The 25756-nt window shown below is 40.5% G+C and overlaps 1 protein-coding gene across 1 annotated transcript in view; it reads right to left on the bottom strand.

The window, feature by feature from the left end:
• Positions 1–21063, bottom strand: part of sema4c (sema domain, immunoglobulin domain (Ig), transmembrane domain (TM) and short cytoplasmic domain, (semaphorin) 4C) — a 154376-nt gene extending 133313 nt beyond the window's left edge. Inside the window, exon 1 of the mRNA XM_007564708.2 lies at positions 20448–21063. The gene's annotated coding sequence lies outside the window, so the exon portion shown is untranslated. The remainder of the gene's footprint in view (positions 1–20447) is intronic.
• Between the last annotated feature and the right edge of the window lie 4693 nt (positions 21064–25756).

Below are 25756 nucleotides of genomic sequence, written 5' to 3'. Positions count from 1 at the left end.
AGCTTAACTTAGCGAACAGAGGCGGAGGCAAAGTGTTTCAAAGATCCCCTCAAGTGTGAAACTGGCACCGCAATTACTCTCAATTAAAACCCTTTTTCCTTAAATTAGGCTTAACAAACACGACTGCCTCTTTCCAACTGTTACTTTCAACTAAATAAATGAATAAAACGCAGAAAGAGAGGTCTTTAAACAACAATGACAGCAACAAAAAGAAACAGTCGTTCGGCAAACAACGGGACACCATGTGGCAAAACCACACCCAGCAGACTGCAGACAGACACGCATGCCACGGCTCACACCCACACACGCTTAGCCACGGCAGCTAACTTCATTTCAGAATCAATTAATGAAAAACACAGTCTTTCCCCGCAGGGAGTGAAGACAAATTAGATGAGTTTAAACCCAGTACAACAAATCAGACCCGCTTGGTCCGAAAGTACGAGAGAACGAGACGCATGGAGGTGGACAATGAATTTTAAAAAGGGAGAGAGGGGAGAGAGAGGTGGCATTAAAGCATAACGTTTTAATCCGATTGGAACATCTATCTATCTATCTATCTATCTATCTATCTATCTATCTATCTATCTATCTATCTATCTATCTATCTATCTATCTATCTATCTATCATCCATCCATCCATCCATCCATGATGTATTAATGGTGATGCCTGTTTTGAGCGTGTGGTGGAGTTCATCCCTGCTTTTCCCCCTCTCTGTCTCGTTGCATTAGGTTTCAGGCTCTTTTCAAAAGAGGTTTTATTGATTTTGTTGGACGTGAAGAATCAGAATCAGACATTTGGGTGAGAGTGTATGCAGCCAATCCGACCCCAGGCAGAAAAACATATATAAGTCATAAGGAAGAGTTTCCTTTTCTCTCACCCACACAGTTCCTAAAACACGGAGGACGTTTTCTTATGGATTCACGGGGGAAAAGCGAAATACGAATAACGCTACAGGATAAACTGTTCCATATGTCGCAGTTGTGAATGGCTGTGTATGTCGAAATGGTGAGATTTGAATGTGTTAGTAGATGTGAAAAGTGTTTGTGCTTGGTGAAATTTAGATTTTCTTTTTTTTTTTAAGAATTCATATTAGAAGAAGTTCTACCTCCAACCAAACAAACAAAGCTGCATAATAAGAAGAGGTGGCGAGCGGTTCTTCCTTCCACTGGTTCAGTGCCGACTCCGTTTTGTGCCTGTTACAAATCAGCGGTTAATTGTCATGTCAAAGATTCATATTACATTCAGCTAAAACTGAGCCCTGCTGCAAATTTCAGCGAACGTTTTGCAGCTTTTGCCACGCAAATTTAACAAAAATTCTCAGTAACAAGACTTAAAACTTACACCAAACACAGATTTTCAGCTGTGTCACACGAAGACACATCACTCCTGTTCTCCCGATAGCTGTGGTGCGTTTCCCACACCACCCCTAACATGTAGTTCTCACAACACTTCATACCACATCATGCAGTCATCTGCAAATGAGTCACCTGATCAGAATCGTTCATTCGGTTCTCAGAGTCAGATCCAGAGTCATCACTATCCCAAGTGTGTGAATCATGTTTCCTGGACAGAGCATGACAGTGCACTGCAAAAACACAGAATCTTACCATATTTTTTTTGGTCTAGTTTATAGTGCAAATACCTCAGTACACTTGAAATAACACATAACTGACTTACAAGTAACTTTTCAGGAAGAAATATTAACTTGTTTTTCTTAAGTCAATAATTTCTTAATATTGATGAAAAAGTACTGGTTCCATTGGCAGATTATTTGACTTTTAACAGGGAAAAATGTGAATTGCATATTCAACAATATTAAGAAATTATTTACTTAAAATAACTATTTATATCTTGCAGAAAAGTGACTTGTAAGTTCCTGTTGTCTAATTTCAAGTGTATTAAGACATTTGCATTAGAAACTAGACCAAAAATACTTGGTAAGATTTATTGTTCTTGCACATTCCTATACATTGGGTTAACCTGAGAGCAACTTAAAATGTTGAAGGGATCCTTAGTATTCTGAATGCATACGCCACAAAAAGGCCCAAATGTATGCAACGGAGCTGCATGACATTTGGTATTAGCATTGACTATCCCAATAATGATACACCATTGCAGTTAACACAACTGTCTTTCTTTTCCTTCATTACCATATCTAGCCTATTTTCCCTGAGCCTTCGCATATCAGTAGCTAAGTTTAATAACTAAGGTGTGGATAAAGGGCAGTAAAAGTCCATTCAACTGACCAATTGCATTACACTAGTTTGAATGTATTGCCCTTAAATGATACAGCATACCAAATAATGTGTTCTTGCTTCTATTTGACAGACATTTCAATGATGATTGTTTTTCATTACTTTGTCCAAACTCTAGTATTTGGTTCACACTTTTGAATCCAGTGAGTGAGACAATGGAACAAAGCGATATTTGTAATCATAACAATGAAATGATGTGTGATTCAAACTGCCAATTGGGCATCAATTTGATCGTGCAAAAGAAAACTGGAAAATGAGGAAAACAAGAAATTGCTGCAGGGCCAGTCAACTCAGTTCTGAGAAATTTACCGAAGCAGCCAAGAAAGACTGTTGACCATGAAGACAGTCACCAGTAAAGCAACTCTTAGGACTCCTCGTTGTAATGCATGTCTCCAAAGGCTGTAGCTTTGTTATTTGGTGAGACATACTAAAAGCGCGATGCCTGACTAGACGTCGACGGAACGCACCGACACGGTGTAATCGGCACATCAAACAAACGCAAAGCTGCACCAGCCGGCGTACGGAACGGCAGCGCGTTCGCAATGTGGCCTATTCAGAAACTTTACAAGGAATGACGACTCTGGGAACAAAACGCGGACAAGAGCGAGGACGCCAAAAGATGAGACAAGGAGAGAGGGAGCGAGAGAAGGAGGCCAAATCCGGGCTTGAAATTGATGGTGTGATTGTTGACTGCTGGGCGGCTCTTATCTGGGTTTCTCAGGGTTGATGTCTAGGCGAGCCGGCCTCATCATTGCTCTCCAATCTCTTTCTCTCTCCAGGAGAAGAACAAACATAGCAGCCCCTGTACATTACTCTATTTCCCCCCTGTCTCTCTCTCTCTCTCTTCCTTGAAGCTTTTGTACTTCAAGTCTCCGTCCCTCTCTTCTTTTATCTCGTTTCTGTCATATTATTGTGGCCTCAGCCTACGGTGCATCTTTCTTTTTTCCCCCCTGCTTTTTCTCCAGACAAGTTAGACATCACACAGAGAGCAGTGGGCTAGAAAAGAGCAGCAGGAGATGGGGAGGGGTTGGGAGCTATGGGGGTCAAAGGGTGTATCTACAGCAGGATAGGGGTGGCTGAGTAGGAAAACACTGAATCTCTCTCTCTCTCTGTCTAAGTTCCCTTGAGAGCACACCACCCCAGCCAACACCTAAACAACAGCAGTATTGTGGCTGCAACTGCTGATACAGCTGGAGTCAAAGGAGGCTGCAGCACTGCATGGGAGGTGAGGCCAATTAAGCGCTAACCCTAGCTAACGCTAATACACAAAGGCTATTCTGTGTTGGCAAAAGGTTGCATACGGGGAGAAGAACGTGAGTTAGCGAGGTTGGCACGAAATCAGCACGTGAAATTTTCAAATAATCGGTGGGTGGTGGGAAAGGTCAAACAACAGGCTGGTAATCGCTTGCAGACGACAACACGATGAAAAAACCGGATCCCGGGGAGTCAGACAATTCACACACAGTGAATGTGCAATTCAGATTTTTTTTTTTTTTTTTTGCTGAAGTTGTTTCAGGGTTTCCCCAGAAAAACCTGCTATTTCCGGTGGTAGAGGGCAGCTAGGGAGCTAGGGAAGTCCACCAGCAGCCCAACGTGTTTTCCATCCATCCATCCATTTTCTGTACACCCTTGTCCCTTAATGGGGTCAAGAGGGTTGCTGGTACCTATCTCCAGCTCCAATGTGTTTTTGAATTAAAAAACAAGTTTAAAAGTATTAGGAGACGCACAAGCAGGCAGCTTAAGTTGGAAATAAGTTTGTGAGGCCAACGGGCAGATGTAGGAATGACCCAACTGGCACATAGTTCAAAGAGTTTCAACTACAAACCTAGCTTAATCTGTCTTTACTGTTACCAGTGTATGAAAATCCCTGTTTAACACAAACAAGGCAAATAAAGCCTGGTGGCCCGCCAGGACTATAATACCCTGCATTCATACAACTAAATAAAGTTGAATTGTGAACTGTAACTGAACGGCTCATGACCCCAAAGTGACCCGCATGCACAGGAGTAGAAGAAGAAGTAAACGTAAATGCAGCAGCGTTTACAGAATCAGTAATGGATGCCGCCATCTATGGATCGGTTTTAAAGTTTTGTTTACGTCTGGATTTACCACAACTGGCTTCTTCTGGTGCAGAATTACGCCGCATGTCTCACATCAGGGCGTAAAAGTGACCGCAGACACTTTCAAAATTATCTGATACATATCCAACTCAGCACCACATGTGAAAGTGGGTCAGACTTTTTGGGTTGATGAAAAGTTTGGAATTGGGGGGCTCGGGCTGCTGTGAAAAAGTTGAATGGGCATTTTTGGCCAACAAAATAAATTTGGATCACATTTGCTTTCTGTGAGAACGTAGGCTTAGACAAAGCCATATCTGAAAGGAAACAGTATTGTCAAAGATATGAAAGACAGAGAGAGAGCAAAACATGAAGCAGATATCAAGAAGGACACAGATCCTTTTCAGTTTTCAACCTCAGCATGGATTGGATGACACTGGCAGCGCTTAACCTTAGAGTTAGGCTAAGTGTTATTAAAAGAACATGCAGACTTCACTGCTGTCTCTAACCTGACTAACTGCTAACTTAAGACGGTCAAACTAGTTCAAAATATGTAGTTTTGAGATAGTCCTCAAACCCTGCTTCTCCAGCAGAGGAGGTGCCCTCAACAGAAACATACACAGGCAGGAGGCCATCCGGTCCAACCTGTCTTAACATTTCACTTAATCGGATTCTGCTGTGCTAAAAATTTCATACCGGTTTCTCATTCACCTCAGATTAACACCAGAGCTGGTACGACGTCAAACGTCACAAAAAAAAACACCTGATTGGTCAATCAGGGGGTAGAGGGACTCTGGGGGGTTCCAGTCCTCCCTACGCTCGATAAATCCTGATGCCCTTTCATTGACGCCTTCAGGTAAAGCAGTTAAGTCCACCTCACCTAAGTGCTGTAAAAATGTTGAAAAACAGACCCGTCCTCGTTCTGTAAAAAAAAAACAAAAAAAAACCAAGTCCTCTGTTACAAGTAAAAGCCACTTGTCTCCATCATTAATGTCTGAACAATAAGGAGTAACATTGATTTCCCAGCAAGACTGTAGGCTGTTAGGAACACTGCAATAACTTTGAATTTCCAATTAGAGGTGCTACACTGTGCATACATCTGTATTCTCACCTATTAGTCCACTAATGACTAACTGATTTTCCAGCAAGGGAGCAGGAAATAGGAAGGGTAGCTCCCAGCCTTCTACAAAAAAAAAAAAGAAAAAACTTAAGCTACTCCCACACACCAGCACAGAGATCTCAGAGAGCAGCCTTGCAGGGGCCCTCCTGCTGCTGATAAGCCTCGCATGGGCCCCGACGTAGTGCCTGCCCCAGAGAGAGGCCATTAGCCCGGCTGCAGCGCCTTCCCGGATAAGCCGCAGCTTACCAGCCTGCGAGCCACAGGGCAGCTTTTTTATTGTTCCTTCAAAACTTTATGTGTGCGCGCGGGGCAACGGCTGCGTCTGCAACACAGGCACCAGCAGACCCGGTTCCTGTGTGTGTGTGTGTGTGTGTGTGCGCGCGTGTGATGCTGCATGCTCCCGGCAGTTCCTGTACACTAACGGCCGGTCCCACGGTAGGGAGGGGGAGCTCCGTCAGACCAGAACAATGCCAGAAAAAAAGGGGGGGCTGCCATAAAAACAAACTACCGTGCTCTGGTTAGCACGAGGAGGAGGGAGGATGGGGGGGTACGTTCTCCTGCACTCCCACCCCACTAATGAACTACATCTGCATCACAATTCAAAATGCACAAAAAATATGAATCTGTACTTTTAAGCTGATGTGACATGTAACAAATATGGGCTACGCAGCTAACTGCGGCTATAAAAGCAGCATCAGAAGATGGTTCTTTAAGGAGCCTGAGGTGTGAATGAAGACACAAAGCAATGTTTTAGTTTTGATGTATATATATTAGTGATTTGGAGGAAACAAACAATTACAAATACACAGTGAGAGACAAGTTAATTCAAAATAAATAAATTCAAAGATCAGAGTTCTTGTCCTTTTCCTAGCTCGCCATCGGTTTCAAAGAGGATCTGAGGATCTGATCCATCATGAAATAAAAAAAAAATCCCGACCTGAAAGGCCAAAAAAAAACAAAAAAACAATTAAGTGTTTTAAACAATTATGTGCAAACAAATGCAATTATTAAATATCTAATAATTAGACTAAACATTTCAGTCAGGTTAAATTAACCATAATTTAAACAAAAAGAATATCAATCATATTTCAAACTAATCATTTAAGGTTAAAATTGAAATCAAAGTTAACTTTCAAAATAAATAAATAAAAATAAATAAAATAAATTAAATAAAATAAATTAACTCAAATACTCAAGCAAAATGAGAAAAAGAAAAATATACTGCGCAATATCAATTTAAATGTAGCTACATCCTATTTTAATACATTTCATTACAACAGTGCCAGAACACGCACAATACCAGCGATTAGGTTACCTTTGTGAAGAGAGTGGGGCGTACTAGACCACAATCAGCTGTGACAGTCTTGGTGACGGCCCAGGTAACAACGCCAACAGTTCTAATAAAACAATGCTTTCAATGAGCAATCGAGCAGAAATTTCAGGCTAAAAAAATAGTGCTATCACACAACCAAACTCACCAAAAGATCAAATCTGTGGATTCAGAGATTTTGGGTGAATTTCCAGGATGAACTGTCAGCAAGACGCCAACCAGCCAGCCACAATCACAGTGGAACAGGTGATGTAATTCAAACTGCGCTGGAGGCGGGGCTTTAAATAAGTTGAAGAATTTGGGGCAACACAGGAAGTGGGCCCGCAACAATAAAAGTCTTCACTAATTGACTAATTGCGGGTTACAGACACGACATGGCAAAAACTCAGAGATGTACTGATCCGATATCAGGTATCTGTATCGCTCTCGATATTGGGAAAAACAAAATTCTACATGGAGTTATCATTAGTTGAGTTTCCATTACAAATGTTTCCAAATCTTAGTCAATATTGATGTAGAAAAAACACAATTTCGCAGTTGCAGTGTTTCAATTAAATAAGAAGTGAAATTAAAATCACACGTGAAAAAGCTTGTTCACATGATAAGTTATTAAAGATTATGGCAGCAATGGATGTAATCAGTTAAATGAAAAATATTCCTACTTCAGCCAGGATCTGTCAGCCATCGAAGCAACTGTCGGCGTTTTATTGTTAGAGCAACACGTCGGAGTGACACATAACTTTTTATTATTTATATTACATTATATTTAGACTTCCCAACTGTGCTTTCTGAACCATTTGAAAGGTTTTGCTTTGAAATGTCTGACCAAGACAGTCAACCTGTTGTTTTTGTCAGTTTCTTTATTTTTTATTTTACATTTGCTGCTCTATTTCTAATTGCACCAGCTGAGCAAATCAAAAACGTTTTTACATGTTTGACCAAGCTTTTGAAGCTATTGGTGTATCCAAATTTGCCTATAGTGGTGCAGAGCTATTAAATAAATTTGTAATTCACTACATATTTGTTTGTTTGTGCCAAAAAAGAAATGTTTCCAATCAATTCAGCACTATTTTTCTACATTGTATCAGTATCGAACGATACTAAGTCTCAGATATCTGTATCGGTATTGGAGGTGAAAAAAAAATGGATCTGTGCATCCATAGGGAAAACAGCAATTTGCGGCAGGAGAACTGAATATTTCAAACATGCGTCATCCCAGGCTCACACTAACATACGGGAATCTCGATTTTGCACACATGTTTCAGCCTTTATGTGTCACCGAACCCAAGAAGGGAGAAAAAGGGAGCAATTCGGGCAGTCTTCTGTACAGAGAGTGCAGAGCGGACAACTGAGCCAGAAAACATCTGCTGACTCGGAACAAACAAAACAACAACCAGCCGACAGACAGCCGTGCTGGGGCCTCCGAAAAAAAATAAAAATACTAAGTGCCTTACACTGTGCCCCCAAAACACAATTGGCTATGTGTTTTATGGCTGAGCATATCGTTCTTTCTCTAGACACAACTCAGCACAGACGGAGTATAAAACACGTCTGCGGATCAAGAGAGAATCAATCTGTAAAAAGAGACAATAAAGATTTATTTTTTGAGCAACTCTTTGGCTCAAGAATAACAAAAAAGCAAATGTGAAGAAAAAAAATCTCTTTTGCAAAGTACTGTGGAAAAGATACACAGATTCATGGCATCCTACAGTTGGTTGAATTGCTGTAAATGTTCAAAAACTGGTCCATACTCTCTTGGATTATTTGCAAAGAAGCCTTTTTTTGTAAAAAGCAAAGGTTTAATTTGCGGCTGCGCTAAACTTGTAAACATGCTGCCGGTTTAAAGTAAAGTCTGGGATTTTATGACGTTGGAGGATTGCCAGGGTGACATGAGCGTGAATTTTTCTTTGGCCTATGCAGACCCTTTAAACGCAGGACGAAACATCAGTACCATATAAAAAGAAGAAAATATGAGTATTATTTTCATCTCAGGTTTAAGATTTATGGCACTTTATTATTGGTACAAATATTTAAAATATTCCTAATGCTCCTTCTAAAGCAATATTAGTAAAAAATATTGGTATTGCTAGCATTTTAGTTACTGACATTTTGATTCTGATACTAAAACAAATATTTATGACATCCAGTGTAACACTCATCTCTCACTATGATTAATTAAAAACCATGAAACGATTGTGTTGCATGTTGATAAATTCACACATACTTAAATCATTGGTATATGCCAAAAGGCTCCATTTCCTGACTTCAGCTAGTTTTTAGGCTCCAGAACTGATTTTACCTTTTTTGTGACGTCTTCAACAGTTTCCAAGTTCATCACAGGTTGTAACCTGATAGCCATGTTGTCTAAAGATCAATAAGAAAAACACTAAAACAATCAATACTGTTGTAGTGGAAAGCAATTGGAGGCTGCTAGCTAGTTTATGTTGTCTTTTTTATTTTAAATCTTAGTTGACCTAGAGCAAAGTTTTTGAATAAAAAAGTTCTCTGTTATAAATTATTTTTGCTTTAAATATGCCTTTTTATCAAAACCTCAGCCTAAATGTGGAAGAGAGTTGCCAACACAGAGCAAAACCTTTTGTTTTGCTAGCTATCTGCATTAGCATACGTGCCATACACATGCTAATGCAGATAGTCAGCAAAACAAGGAGTTTTACTCTACAGTCAGCAGGCTAAAATATCACAAAGTCTTAATGTAGTGTCCAGCGAAAAAGGGAAGCTTTCTCAAAAATTGTCACCTTTCTTTAATTCATACAAAAACAGCAAACTACAATCTAAGCTAGCTAGCCAGAGGCTAAATGCTCCTCTTTGATTCTTCCCTAAGTAATCCTCTAATTTTCTACAATTCTGGAGCCATGAAGATCTTTACATTTCTTCACTACTACATCCTCCCTTATGTCAATATTTAAGGACACGCTCGCCTTTAATGAAATCTCTAATAAGCAAAAAATCCATTTCACCTTGTAGCTCTAATTAAGTGTCCTGATTTACATAAATCCTTGAACAAGAACCCGGTTATTGAGCGTGGGGTAGGGGGGTTATCCTGAGATAAACAGCGAGGAGGAGGACGGAGAAAGCGAGTGGAGGAGGGCAGCAGATGGCCAGCAGTGGTCAGCTGTTAATACACAGGCGGGTCGGGACTGCCCTGCCCTCCCATTCTACCGGCCATTAATAATGCAGAGCCACCCAGAGGAACTTCAGTGGGCGTCTTTTTAAACTCTGCTGCAGGAAAGAACAAACCTTGATGTCATGACTGGAAGCAATGGATTTCTCTCCATCTGTTCGTTCATTTGAATCAGAAAACAGTAATTAGATTTGGGTCTCTCTCCACTGCACACTGATGTTTTCTTGTGTTGTTTGTTTTTTTGATTTTTTTTTTTTTTTCATAATTGCTTTGATCAGCCAAACAGGAGGGAAATTACAGGTTGCAATGAAAAAGCTTTGACAAGCAAAACTTCCGCCACGGCTCAAGGAAGAGAGAGGAAAATATTCAAGATGTACCGGCCCAACGTATTTCCTTCTAGGATGTCAGTTTTGATCCATACTGGATTTTCCACAAGTCAGTCTTTCCTGGAAACATTTTCCCTCCTCCCTCCCTCCGGGCTTATTTACTTATTTATTGATTCCTCCCAAAGGAGGAATGCATCATTCATCGCTGGTGACAAATATTTATCACTGCGTTGTATTTCTGTGATCGGGAAATTGTGCGTTTTTTTTCTTTTTCTTTTTTCTTTGATAATGTAGTTAATTTTTGACAGCAACGTCAATAGGACTTCATTTAATTTGCGTGAATTGATTTCATGAGAGAGGAGAAAAAGATCCATAATGGCATTCAGTGCACTGGCACCACTGTTAGAAACTACCAAACAGATTACAGCACTCTCTCCATGGTATCATTTTTATTCACAATAGACTGAATATGCACTTGTCTGTTCAATTAAAGTTGAGCTGTATAAGTGGCAAGTGCTTACACTTTGGCAATGCAAAAAAAAAAAAAAAAAAAAAAAAAGACCTCATTAGGCTTCTGAAACTGAGTGGGATTAAGTGAGGAAGTTGGAAAAAAGGAGGTAAGGGGAAAATCTGTCTAAATAAGAGAAGGGGAGGAAGAGAAGAGAGAGGCCATAGTTGGAGGAGAGCAAAGGCATCACGTCTTGGAACAACTGCAATCAGGGCTGCTGCCAGAAGCCCCTGTCTTCGCTGCCTGACGATTCTCAGCAGGTCTGGCCTCCACAAAGACAGGGCTAAAGGTGCTGTAGCGAGCGGCGCGCATGAGCTCCAGAATGCACAAAACCTCGCAGAAAAAAGTCTGTAGCACACAAACCAATTTAAAGGCAAATATTTTGTGCAGAAAACATAATAAAACCATAACTCTGAACAAATGTTGTCAATTTCTGCACAGTTAGACAAAATGCGACATTTTGAGACGGAGAATTTGCATCAAACTTGCATTATGAAGAGGCACAGAGTTTGTTAAGTGACTATTCGTCGCATAATAATTTGTCTGCTGAAACAATTAATCGGGTTAATCGTGATGAATCAATTGTTGAATAAATTGTCATCTAATTTAGTGATTGATTAATCGGTGGCTTGAGTATACAGACTCAAAAAAGGCCATTTGATAATTATTCCAAAACTGATCAAAATCTACACACATTTAGCATTAAAGATAAAAACACCCTCGTCTGTTATTCTGCTCTACCTAAAGCTCCTCCTGTGACATAGTTTTTGCTTCACTTTGCTTCATTCACTAAAGCAATGCTATGTTATCGCATTTTAGGCAATAAAATGTTTATTTTCTTATTAAAAAGGGAATTGAATTATTTGTTTATTTGCATTTATTATTTTATTGTATAAAAAACATTATTCAATAAGATTACATGAAGAATGTGCCCCTTTTTATCTGATTAATCGATTAATCATCAGAATAATCGACAGAATAAACGAAGGGTAAAGTAATCATAAGCTGCAAACCGACTTCCATATTTTTTTTACATATCAGTCTGACATAAGACAATAAGGTTAGCTGAAAAGTCTATAAAATGTGCCAACTGTTTATATCCGATTAATTGATTAATCATCAGAATAACAATTACTAAAATAATAATTTGTTGCAGCCCTACTTTCATATTTTTGTATTAACCTGACATCTATCCAGTTGGATGTTTGTTATTGTATCAAGTTAGAAATGTAGTAATGTACAGAGCAAAGTGTCCCAATAAAAGTTTCAGCACAGCAATGGAATTCTCAGTAGAGAGTGAAGACACACTCCTTCTGTGTATTTTGTAATATGAGGGTGTCTGGAGTGTTTGTTTTTTTTTGTTTGTTTGTTTTTTTGTTTATTTCTGTTGGCAGCTGGACCAGCCTCAGCAAGAAGGCTATGTTGTTCTGTACTTTACAAACCACATCATCCAATAGATAAATCCTGTGGTAAACTCCCCCTTTTTACTCAGAACATTTGATTCATTTAACTTGTTTAACTTTAAACAAATTAAATGCAGAACCAGGCACGTGTAAAAAGTCTTTAAAAATCCTATTTTCAGTTTTTTGTGTCAGAGACCATCAGATTTTTATTCTTATATTCCAGTCTTCACATATTCAAATTTGTGATAGAAGGAGAGAAAACATCGCTCCCAAACAATGGATACCATATAGACGGCGTCTAGTTGTTGTTATGGAGACTAAGATGCAACTTTGCTGACTCAGCATTGTGGCAAGGCAAATATGAGTCACTGTCCAGCCTAACAGCCAGCGGCTAAAATAAATGGACCTCTGTGTTGTGACTGTGTGCGATTTTTACCAAACTGAAAGCGAGTTGCCACCTGTTGATCAGAAAGGTCTGCAGTCTGTTGCACTGAGTTCCTCTTGAAGTCAGTAACCGTTTTTTTTGGTGCGGAATAATACAAAGCCGAGTCGTGCTCTCTGGCGTAAACCCGTGCAAACGACTCTCACCGAAATGTGGGTATCGAGTTCCCATCAATACTTAGATTACAATAAATATTCATGACTGCAGCAGAGTCATACCATGTGATTAAATGCCGAAGATTAAACACTTTCACTGTTCCACCTGAAGCCAGATTTTAGCAAGTTTTTTTTTTTCTCAAGTTGACTAGTGGAAACACAGCTAAGGGGGATATAGGTTTCTGATTTAGCATTAATCTGTCTTTCCTGACAAGAAGAGCCCCGTAAGCTCATAAAAGACTTCAAGGGGACTCTCAGCCTGCTTTTGGTTCTCAGGTTTCAGTCTGGTTTCAATACCCTAAGGTAACAGTGCTGCTGAGAATTTAGCTTACGCTCAAAAACGGACTGAATATCCATGAATGTTTTGATGCTGCAATATTATTTTTTTCTCATATAACATCTTCAGCTTTAATTGGACCAATAGAGTGCTGACCAAGCAAGAGGACAACTCACAAATCTGACTAAAAGCTTCAAGATATGCCAAATGTATCCAGAGGGACCTTTTACCCTTATAAAAAGGGGTGCACAAGTTTTTCACTTCCGATATGATACCGATATTGGAGTTTTGATTATTAGCCGATTCTGACACAATATCAAAAGTCAACAAAAATACGTATGAGAACAACTAACTCATTTATTATTAACCAATCGGCACTACTGGATAGAAATACTGGGCTGGAATTCTGGAGTGGAGTGCTCATATCGGAGATTTTCGATGCATGTTGATATAATCCAATACTTGCTTTTGGCTTATATTGGACTGATATTCAATATCAATATCAGATCGGGACACCTCTGCTTATAAACACTATTTAAAAGATTTAGCTATTTGGTCCCAATGGGAAGATGTATGTTTGGATATGTCAAGGTAAAGTTTTAAAGATGTAATAAGTGTCATACATTGTGGATGCTAAGGGCTTCTCTCATAGCCAGTGGTGCTGGTGCACAGCACACAATGGATGGAATATTAAATGAACACAAATTCAACAATGATCTTAAACGGACAAAGCAGGCAAAGATTAAGCATCTGAAAAGGTTTTGACCTCAACATTACTGAAAATGTTTTTATGTTTATTAGCTACCAAACTACCAAAAGAATAGTGCTTAAATATCCAGCCAGAATTGCTCCAGGACATTATTCTGAGGTACAGCAACTTGCTAAAGGATGTTTTATCCGACTACAAGTGATGGTGTATGTACACATTTGTCCCTGTATGTTTATTTTGTGTTAATTGTAGAAAATCAACAACAAATCCAAACTTCTACACTAACTTACAGGTTGTTTTTTTTTTTATTAAGGAAGTTGTTGTATCATTCCATTTAAAAAAAAACAAGTCCTTAAAAGCACTAAATTAATCACCAAGTGTATGTGAACTCATCGCACTGCAGATTTCACACGACGTCCTACCTTCTTATGGAATGGGGGCCGTAGTGAGGAAAAAAAACTATTTTCTGCAAACCTTCCAGATGGCAAAAGGGGGGGAAAAAACAGATCTTTAATATAAACAACTTCTCCTCCCTGGGAAGACTAAGCAGAACATATAAACACACCAACAGGCTCATCTCTAGCGCCTGATGTGCTAATCACGTGCTAATGTGGAACATAATTCAGTGTTTGAGATTGTGATTTTTAGGCTCCATATATCATTGCTAACCATGCTATCTCATTCATACAGCTGCTGGAAAACTTAAAAATATTGGCTCGTGCAGACTGGAGTCCTGTTCGAACGATGACTACGCTCCTGGACCGAGGTTCATTTAGCATGCTGTCCGTGTAAACAAGCCCCTTCCTTTGCTTCTGCTGTAAACATTAGCCCATCCAGCCCAGGCCTACCCCCTCCCCCTTGCCTACTGTTCCCCTTGAGCTCTCACATGACCCATCTGCTTCAGCTTTTTGGCCTTCCATGGGCCATTTCTGATCAACACAAACACACACGCGCGTACTCGCGGGCACTAAAAAACCTGCGGTATCTCCATTCTGTTTGTCTAGCTTCTGAACACAGAGGGCATCGCCTGAGATGAGAACTCCATCTCAGCGGGAAACACAGACCTGTTTGAAACAGTAACATCCACAGCACATTTAGCTTCTGGAAGAGATTTTTGCTGGGGGGTTTTTCCGCCCTCAAGTATAAAGAGGCAGGAAAATTTTTTAGCTGTATTTGGATGAAAACGTGTATATTTTCCCAGCCGTGCCCCCAGTTAAAGTCTGGCGCATCAACCATTCCCCTCTCCACATCTACAGCAAACAACCGGGATCCAAGCACCTCGCAGAGCGAGAAGTCAAGCATCAATGGTCCCATGACCACGGCATCCAGCTGCCTGCTGTGTGGCTGGTGGATTCGGTCGCGTTGACTCGATGCATGTGGCATGTAGATGACAATTAGGCACGCGCAAACAGACGTGCATCAAGCAGGCAGGAGACATCTGGTGCAGTGACGACATAATGGCTATGATGCAATGTTGGCCCTTATGCATCGCTGCTGCCATGTGCCAAAGGAGCACACACCCACACCCACACCCACACACACACGCAGGGTAAGATTGATAAGATGACAATACATTAAAGCTTAAAACAGGACATGAGACAATAACAACCTACAAGATGCCTTGATAAAAATGAGATGAGATCTAAGCAATAGTTTTTGAAATGCTAAATATTACAGTGTTTCCTTTTGTTCCCCACAAAAGAATAAAAGTGTTTTAAATAAACTAATCATTGGGGATCATTCCATTCCAGGTTTGACTCGTCGATATGCAATTGTGTTTATGACTGACTAATTCTAAAGTGTCCCTAATGCCAAAGAAGCACAACCTTCTGACTGCTCAGTAAAATACAATAAAGTTTTCTCAATAATCTCAACGATGCAGTAAACTTAGCTGAATACCTTCTTCACAGTTTTTCAACTAAGGGTCAGATGCCAGCTCTATTTGCGGTTCAGCGTTCTCGAATTCAGCTATTCTCAAATTTTTCTGTGGAACGTAACTCGCAATTATGTATGGTAAAAGCTAGCTGCTTTTGCTAAGTCTACAAGCTGACTACAATTCTCAAACGGCGCCGAAAAACAACATCATCATTCTTAACATCATCATTCACAACTTGTCCTGTTCACTGATTGACCTGGTTGAAATTCTACCTGAGGAATCCACTTCAATGGGAGAAATCCCAGGCAGAGCAGTGAAGGCAGATTAGAATCGAGTGAAACTGTGCAGGAAGGCAATGGTCAGGCTACGCCTAGATGTGTGGGGCTTTTTTTCCATTAAAAAAAACATAAATATAAATAACTTAAATATTCAAAAGAATAATGCAAATGGAGAGAAGAAATACTTAGGTGCACTGATCTTTGATACAGTATTGACCGACATTTTTAAAGCAGTCAAACCAGGAACGTTTTTAGATTTTCTTGGCGCTGACTGGCACTGTAGATGCTAGCTTCAACAGTTTCCACTGTGTGTATTATTACACTTGAAGGTATGTTTGATGTTTGAACTATTGAAACATCCACTTATGTCCCTGTTTTAGAGAAGGTCTCTAGTGTTTGGTCATTTCAGCTATTCGCAGACAGTTGTAATCCCTACAAATACCCGCAGTATTTGTAGGGCTAGCAAGCTGGGCTAGCAAGCTGGGCTAGCAAGCTGTTTTTGCTGACAATGTAGAAGCAGCAGAGCAGACGTCCCATACAGAGGGATTAGTCCTTGATACAGACGTCCTGGGTCCCATTCCTGACCATATTTGCTGCATGTCTTCCTCTCTCTGTCTCAATACAGTGAGTAAGTCTCACTAGTGCAACACAATCTTAAAAACAAGAAGTTTACGTGATAACAGTTTTGTTTCTCTTTTAATATCTAAGGCTACTATACAGGAAGAATTTAACACCGGTCCATACCCATGCCTTTGAAATAGCATTTTACTTTTAAAACATAACCCAGTACGATTGTGAACGTATTCTTAGGAGCCTTGCTGTGGCTGTTCATAGATGACAAATAAAGCTTGCATCTTTTAATGAGGCTTGTAACAGTTTTGTTTCTGAGAACAAAAAGGTAATGAATTGTCTCCTGTGACTCTGTCAGCTTGTTGGAAGATAATAGTCTCAGACGCCAGCGAGTCAATGACACACAGAAAAACACGCTAACCAGCCATAAAAAGGATGTAAAAGTTCTAAGAGTTGTGTCTCGCTGGTACTCAAATGACATTAAGAAAACATTAAACGGCCCTTTGAAGCAGCACGTGTGTGTCGCTGAACGGCTCAGCTCAAGCGTGGCTGTCTGCAGTCGGTGTGCGTGTGCTTGTGTGTTGTTAGCAGAGCTGAATGTGCAGGAAGATGGGAAGGAGGGTGGCCATCAGGATGTGAAGTCTATTGTCTGTCCGACAATGAAGAGATCGAGACAGCAGGAGTGCTGTGGCTCGCTCAATAGAGGCATTTACATCTGGGTTCAGTCTGTGTGTGAGAACAGGCACTGTGTGAGGCTTTGTTATAAATAACACTGGATTTCAAGTTGATGTTTTAATTTAAACCAAAAATGATGAAAATATTCAAAATCCAAAATTGATTTCACCGACAACTCCTTTTGAAACTGCTTCACATTATCAATAAAAGGGTCCATGAACTTCCTTTTATTGTTAAGATTAGACTTTTTTTTTTTTTTTTTTTTTTTTGCACTATCAGCCTTATTTTATTTTCTAAACCTGGAAGCCAAACTATTCATGGATTCTTAATTTACACAATCATTCACTCTCGGCTACAATTACCACTGACAGATTTTAGGAAGAGCTTGAAGGGTGGAAGTACTTGTTTTCTCAGAACCCCAAAATGTATCTTTTTGTTTTTAAATTAGTTAATATTTAATGTAGATACAGAAAACATAAAGTGAGGTGTTTTAATTAGTTTGGTTTTACATAGGTAAACAATACAGGACTATTGGAGAACAATGATGTTATAATCACACCTCAAATCTAACCTGAAAGCACAAGAGTTTCAGCTAGTTTTAGTTAGTTGATACTAGCCAGCTAAAACTAGATCGCTTCAGCTAGCTTTAGCTGGCTGAATGAAGCTAGCTAAAAGTAGATTGTTTCAGCTAGCTTTAGCGGGCTGAAAGTAGCTATGTAAAACTAGCTGAAACTTTGTATGCTTGCTAATTTCAGCTAGCAAGCATACAAGCAGCTTGTTTGAGTTAGCTGAAACTAGCTCAGACTAGTTAGTTTTCCTTGTTTGTCTTTGGTAAATTACAATTTCTGAGTTACAACGCCGCAGACAGGCCTGTAGTTTTTGGCAACACAAAAACTACAAAAATTGCTTCAGAAAAATATTTTCATATGAACACTTTTTTTTCTAAATCTGAAAGAACAGCTTAGCCTATATAATTGATTATGAAAAGTTATTTTAACATACTTAAAAGTTTTTAAATGAGTTTAGCCAAAAGTACATGCAAATTACAATTTTCATTGGGTTGAAAAACCATTTATAAATGCAAATAACTACCAAAGGAACTTCAGTCAACTATCATATCCAGAATAATCAAACTAACAATGAGATTGAGAAACAAGATAGCTGCTCAAGAAAACCTGAAGTAATGAACAAAATATGACTGTTGATTGACTTTAAATTGTAGCAGAATTCATAAACTTCAAACAGTATATTTTTATTGTTTTCAAATATATACCAAATAAATAATCAGTTACAATTTACATTTGTGGCTACAGGACACCAAACCTGACTCTGGCCCCAGGCCAGACATCTTCCTAGATCCGGCCCTGCTAACTGTGCTACAATGTCTCTGTGAATGTTCTAGAGTCGATGGTGCAAATCTCACTTTGGAAAGAAGACCCCCAAGCACAGTGACGCTTGCATGAAGCCCACATCCTCCAGCCCACATCACTGTGGCGTGCCTCCACTAACTTCTCCCACAAGCCTCATAGTGTCTGCGCTCTGCACCACCCCCACCACCCCACTGGCCCTGTCTGTTAGTTAACTGGTGCTGGCACCATCCAGCTTGTAAACCCACCCACCCCCCTCCGAATCCCACCCCACTCAATGTCCAGAGTGGACACACGCCCATCCGGCCCTCCCCCTTTCCTGAGTAATTACAATAATCACTCAACTGAAGCTAATACTTACTTCATTAGGTAAATCTGTAAGGGAATAAGGAGGAAAAAGCACTCCAAAGCAATATTTCTAAGCAGCAGTGGATTATGTTAGAAAGTTTATTATGAGTTGAAGCTCATCCAAAAAAACCTCCAGTAAATTTAAACCTCTGCATATAAAAACTGCCCACATACAAACAACAGTTTTCCATAAAATGAATCAAATTCACTTTAAATATAGTTCAATACCTGTGGTCATGATTTCTATCTGCTTTTGCTATTTTATTGCATATTTAATCCAGATAAAATCCATCCTCTCAAAAAGAAAAAGAAAAAGCGGTACATCACATGTCTGATATAAGACGAGACAACATGTCTTACTTTAACGGCAGGAAAACATCTTAAATCTGAAGGAGGTTCGTAAAGACAGACAAACGATTCCAGAGCATAGCCGTCACAAGAAGGGAAGATGTTCAGATAGGCTAACATAAAATAAGTTCACAAGGCGTGCGGTGAAAAACTACCAGCAAGTCCTGCAGGGTGATAGAAACAAAATACAGCATTTAGTCATTTTACCAGCGGCCACTAAGCGCCCCATCCAATCAGATAGAACATTTCAAAAAGGAAAACAAACAGATTTTCACCAGGTAAAATCTAACAATCATCATCAGGTCAGTTTCAGCTCTGCAAGCACCTTAAGAGTCATGTGCTGTATGGCTGACTCCCCTGACACATAAATGCAACTCATATGTTTCACAATTTGAGGTAAAGTTTGCCAAAAGTTGCTAATTTAGCTATTTTACTAGCTTGTCAGCTCAATGTTGTCCCCTCCTGTGATGTCATGGACTTAAATAAACACAAGGCAGAAAAAGTATGTTTTTTTGTTGTTGTTTTTTTTCTTTTTCTGTGTGCCTTTTTCAAAATAAAACTGTGTCATTGTGAAACCCTGCTGCGGAAATCAAACACATTATTACTCGGTTTTGTTTTTACCCTCAGTTTAAATTTGGTAGAAGGGCGGGGGAAACAACACACCAGGGGACAGACTCTTTAAAATATTGAAGAAGGCAAACTACTCTGAGTCTTCGGGGAGCTAACAGTAAGTCAGAGATGTTGTGCTGGAATAATAAAAAAAAGACTCGTGAAGCTCTTAGAACTCGAGAACTTAAATATTCCAGATTTACGTGAGAGGGTTGCAGAGTCACACCGGGCTAAGTCAGAAGCTTTGTGATGTACGTTGTGCACTGATTTTTCGGGGGGGCTTTTTTTGTAGAGCGGCTCACTCACTCAGCGTGTGCTTTCCGGAGACGGTTCCCCCCTTTCCCAGCCGCTCCTGACCGCACTGCGCCGTGTTTACACCGCGCCACACCGAGATAAAGTTGCGCCGCACCGAAACCCCGAACCAGTAACCCGACCGGACCGCCGTTAGCCTGCCCGAAACGGCGCATCGCGTTGCCCTGTTCGCGTTATTTCTACAAAAATATACAAATGCAGAAAGAGCGAGCTGCCTCACTGCAACAGTTGATGCTCCACGCTCTCGTCGTTGTTGTGGTTTTTCCACCTTTCCCACCTCCGTTGACTTCCTCGCTGCGCTCTCAACCGCTACGATATGAATAACGACTCCAAACTTACCTTATTATTACAATGATGCTGCTGATGATCACAGCCGCTGCGTCCTGCCTTTCTTTCCCCCCTCCACAGCCGACGGATCCAGCAGGCTATCCTTCTCCTTTTCTCCTTTATCTCGCGTTTGTTGTTTCTTTCTTTCTTTCTTCTTCTTCTTCTTCTTTTTTTTATTTTAGTTTGACTTATAAATTATTCCACATCCCCCATCAATCTCTGACGAATCGGTCCGCGGTTCCTCTCTCCCGTGTCCTCTCTGATTTGAAATGTTTGGACTTAAAAGGCAAATCGTGCCATATGATCCTGTCATTCAGTTTCTGCATAGAAGAACTGGGTCCTCTACGCGCAACTCCCCTCCCAAGGCTTTGTAACACGAAACCCAGAGAAGGAAGAGGAGGAGGAGGAGGGGAAAAAAGGAGGAGGAAAAAGAAAGAAGAGAGAGCGTGAATTTAATCCACTAAGTGGGACGAGCTAGAAGGATCTGTCCGCCTCTCTGTCTCAGAAGTTTCAGCAGTCTGACGGAGAAATGTGAGCGCTGCGTCTCTGTGCCAGGCTCCGCTAGAAATGATGAGTGCTGCTGCTGGTGCGTGGCGCTGCAGCGTGGTGTGTGTGTGCGTGTGTATGTGTGCGCCCCCCTTCTACCCCAACCTGCTTCTGCAGTACGCAGCGCAGCAGGAACCTGGGAGGATTTAAAAAAAAAAAAAAAAAAGGCACACAAACTCGTCTCCGCCCATTAGCCCCTATGAACAAGGGCCCCGACATCCCAGGGCCCCTGCTGAAGCCAGTTTTCATTGTGTGCAAAGTAAAGGTCTGTTTTTTTTTTTTTTTTTTTTTTTTTGAGGGGGTTCTCAACATGGAGCCTGACCCCGGGCAACCCAGAGGTGATTTATAATGAGGGCCCCCTCACAACCAAATGAGCATTTTGGGGAATAGGGCTTTTGGTTCTAGACATCAGCGGTCAGTTCTGGCTCTGACTAAACCAGAGTCCTGCTCAGCAACATCTGGAAGGCTGAGGAGTTTGTTTGTCAATTGAAATTGTTTGTTTGTCAATTGAAATTGTTTGCATTCTGTCCCGTTTCCACCACGAAAAAGGAAAATCGACTCCTTAGGACTTTATGTCATAGATCTACGAGAGCGGACGATTTACTGCATATACCGTTTCCCGACGGTTTTCTCTTGCTAATGACTTAATTTTCCGTTTCTGCATATACTTCTTTCCAATTGCTTTCTCAAGATGACGGGTTTTCCTGAGAGAATAAGTTAATTTCTCAATCTCTTGAGATATCGAGTTAGCTTCCCATTTTCTCAAGATAAGTAAATTTCCTGATGGTTTTCTCTATCGTTTTCTTGAGATACCGAGTTAGTTTCCCAGTTTCTTGAGATAGCGAGATCATTTCTTGACGGTTTTGTCGAGATAACGACTTAATCTGGAGACATCAAACTTTGTCCTCAGGAGATTACGAGACGATTGGTGTGTGTGTGTGTTAAACCTGACTCCACCCTTCAAATCCATGCCACAACGGCATTCGATTAACTCGCTATCTCGAGAAAACCATCGGGAAGTTAAGTTGTTGCCTCGAGAAAAGCACTGGGAAAAAGTTATGTTTTATTTGCATAGCACCTTTCGCAGATAAAATCACAAAGCATGTGGGAAAAGCACATCAAGAATATCTGCAATTAAAAAAAGGACAAAGATCTTCATTGAAAGTGCGAAAGCAGACGAGTAAATTCTTTTCGGCAGCATATGTAGATAAAAACAAATCAAAGTGGCTGAGTCTCGGAAAGAATGCACAGGAACTTCAGAGGTTGTGCTGCTCTTTTAATGTCAGTTGATGCTAATTTAACTATCTGCTTCCCACAAACACCCAGACTTAGAGTTGCAAGCAGCAAATTCTGTTTTAAGGTCCTGTTGTTTGAAGTGGTCTGGTCTGCCCAATAAAAATGGCTAATGGACTGGTTTTTTATGGTATGGAGTGCTTTTTGACCATACTTAAAACACTTACAGGAAAAGAAAAAACCTACATTCCCCATAATCTGGACAAACAGTCATAATGAGCCTGTGTCTCTAACATAGACATACAGATGATGGGATGCACTGCAAAGAGGGGCTAATCTCCCGCCGTCACAACCCTTCATACCCCCCACCCTCTGGATCATCGCTCATCTGCGTCAGTGAACGGTAGATTTTGTCACCCGACAAAGTTCGGCATCGCCGTGAGACAAGCTTGCGTCCCTATTTCCTTTGCTGTCGCCGTTATAACACGGAGAAATTTAACAGCCCATGTTTATGAAACAGAACCTTGCTCAGAGCAGCGGAGGATGCAGGCTTTTTAGTTTAAACTTTCAGCATTCAGGTGATTTAAAATTCCTCACAGTGGAATACGTTAGCTCAGATCACACCGAGATAGTCGAGTTTTGCTGGATATATTAAAGCTGCTCGAAAACACAGAGATGTTCGTTAGCTATTCTGGCCTGGTTCTGCCTGTTATTCTAAGATCATTTATTAGTTGAAGCCTTCGGGGAAGTGTGCTTTTCTTTTTTCTTAATAATTTTGGGTGTTTAAACAATAAGTTGGCGCTTTGACAAACTGAAAACGTCATCCTGCTGAATTACATCCTGTCTTGTCCAGGAACAAAGACGTTTCGCTCTCCCAGGGACTCCGTCACCAACAGGCAGGTGCCATCGGAAGTGATGTCAGAAAGTCTGCTTTTGAGACGCATCAAAATGGTTTTATCTTCTCAGATGTGTTATTCATAAATTTAAAATCAATAATACAAAAAGTCTATGAATTTGTCATTGATGCATAATTTGATACCGCCGGTTATGAAACTGCCGGGTTTAAAATAACCATCTGTGAGGGATTTTGCTTGGTTTTGATGATGGCGTTCATTGCTTGTTTCTAAATTATACATTTATGGTGTGAAACACGTTGAACTGCCTTGTTGATGAAATATATACAATTGAACTTGACTTAACTTAACACAGTGGTTTCCAAACATTTTCTTCTGCGCCCCCCCAGTGGTTTCCAAACATTTTCTGCACCGCCCCTATGGATTACAAATGGCTGTCTGGTTGAAACGACGTGTGTGACGGTGGGGGGGGATCGACTTTTTTGGGGGCAAAATGAATGTACGTAGCTGAAAATAGACACCAACATCCGTAGCCTACAAGGTACTTGTTAAGCTTAAGGTGCTGTATTGATATTAGCTAGTCATCTTTTAGTTAACATTACCTGCATCCAACAGCTTTACTCAACTCAGTCGGTTAGTTTGGAGGGAAAAACTGTGAAAAGTTCTTTGCGTTTTGCTGGTTTGCTGCCGTGATTCTAACACAAACCTACGTAGCTCCGCACAGCAGCAGCAGGTCTCCTTCACAGGTGGAAACCCAGCGCGAGCGACGTAGCACTCATGTTGAGTTTAAAGGCGGCTCGGAAAAACAGGTTACAACATGTTAACAACGGATTAAACAGTTTTAACTGCTGATAAAAGTGACAGAGGACACAAATATGGGAAGTGTGGAAGCCTCTACTGTATCAAATTGACATAGGAATAACAGAGAGTTGGCCATTCTAAGGTAAAAACCCAGCGCATACAGTGTTCATGTTTTGTTTTTTTTTCATCCAGACGGCTTCCCGCGCCCCCCCTGCAATGACACGGCGCCCCCCTAGGGGGCGCGCTCCACAGTTTGGGAACCTCTGACTTAACACAACAAGGTTGTGGGGTATAAGTTTGCCCCATCGTACAGGGTGAGGGTTTAAATCCTGAAAATGGGTTTGAAATAATTCACTTTAAAGCTACCAGGGACTGGACTGAAAAGTTGTTACAAACGTGATTTTAAGTTTTACTTTCCATAAACAAACACCACTTTTAATTTGTTCAGTTTACAGATGCAGGCGCTACATGCAACACTGATTTCAGACACACATGGAAGTAGGTTTGTCTTGTGAAATAAACATGTTTCCACCACAACTTGCTACCGTTAATGTGAGAAGCGGCCATATTGGAACATGAAGTCGGCCTTGCAAGTGATAATTGGGGATAGTCGGAGTAGCTTCCGCTTCCCAGCTGGGAAATCTGACTTTGGAGGGCGTCCCAGTTGATTTTTTTCTAACCAACTATTCAAAACTGGACAGCAGCAGATTGGGAAAACGTTTCATTCATTGGCCTTTTGCTTCAGCTGCAACATTCTGATGGTGAGGTCAGAATTTGGCTTTCGCGACATGAAAACCTGGATTCGTCTTGCCTTTCATTAATAGGTAAGGCTGCTGTTGTTAGTGGTGTAACGGTATGTCTTAACTAGTCACTGTTGGAATGTCACAGCCGACCTGTTATTGTTCATCACATCGTGACCCCATCTTCTGTTACCTACATCGAGCAGGATAATGCGCCATGTCACAAAGCTCAAATAATCTCAACCTGGTGTGTTAAAAATGAAGATTATTCAACTCAACTTTTACAGACATACTTTTCTTGCAATTAAAAATGGTAAGTACAACATGATGTATTCATCTTTTTGTAACCAAACTATTTTACAGTAAGTAGAAGCAGAGACTTTTACCGAAAAACCAACTTTGATGCATCCAAATCTGCTCTTACTTAACTTAGTGAACTCTGTGAAATATAGCAAGCTTTTTGAAAAAAAGACCCGGATCTTGTTATTACTGTGGGAAAAAAAATTGTTCAACCGAGCCTGAAAGAATTTCAAAAATTGGTTCCTTTCATTTAATACCGCAAACATTACGATTTGGAACTACAATGAATAACATCCTTTTCATTTTCCTACAAAGAAAAAGGTGATTGAGTGCATCAGACCACCAGCAAAACCGTGAAGGAAGACGTTAATGCTCCTCTTGTGTTGGTCTGCTGCCTTCCAGAAGCTTCCTGTTTGTATGCTGAGAGCTTACGTTGTTTATTATCTAATGTCAGAAAAATAATTCAAAAAAGACTTACTTGGGAGAGCCTGGATTATGACGTATAGATTAAGAGTCCAGACTGAAAGAAAAAAATATTGCACATCATGACTGTGACTCTTTTCTACATTAGACAAGCACCACTCCAGATATTGGCATAACTGGAGTCTATTGTGACAAGGTTATGTTAAAGAGTCTTCAGCTCAGCTTTCCCTACATTTCCAGATGGAAACTGTTTGGAGAATTGGAGAATACTGCAGCAGCCCAAATCCTCTTTCATACCGATTAGCAAATAAACAGGGCCAAATTATAATGTCCTGAAACACAGCAGGTAGCAGACAATCTGACAATGGCTTGGCTCAGTCCAGAGTTCAGAAATGTGTCAATCGGAAACTAATTTGGAGTCTTT

This window comes from Poecilia formosa, unplaced genomic scaffold, assembly GCF_000485575.1.
Source record: "Poecilia formosa unplaced genomic scaffold, Poecilia_formosa-5.1.2 Scaffold167, whole genome shotgun sequence".
NCBI classification, from domain to species: domain Eukaryota; kingdom Metazoa; phylum Chordata; class Actinopteri; order Cyprinodontiformes; family Poeciliidae; genus Poecilia; species Poecilia formosa.
Note: the sequence above shows the minus strand (reverse complement) of the source record. Positions and strands in the feature narration are given on the sequence as shown.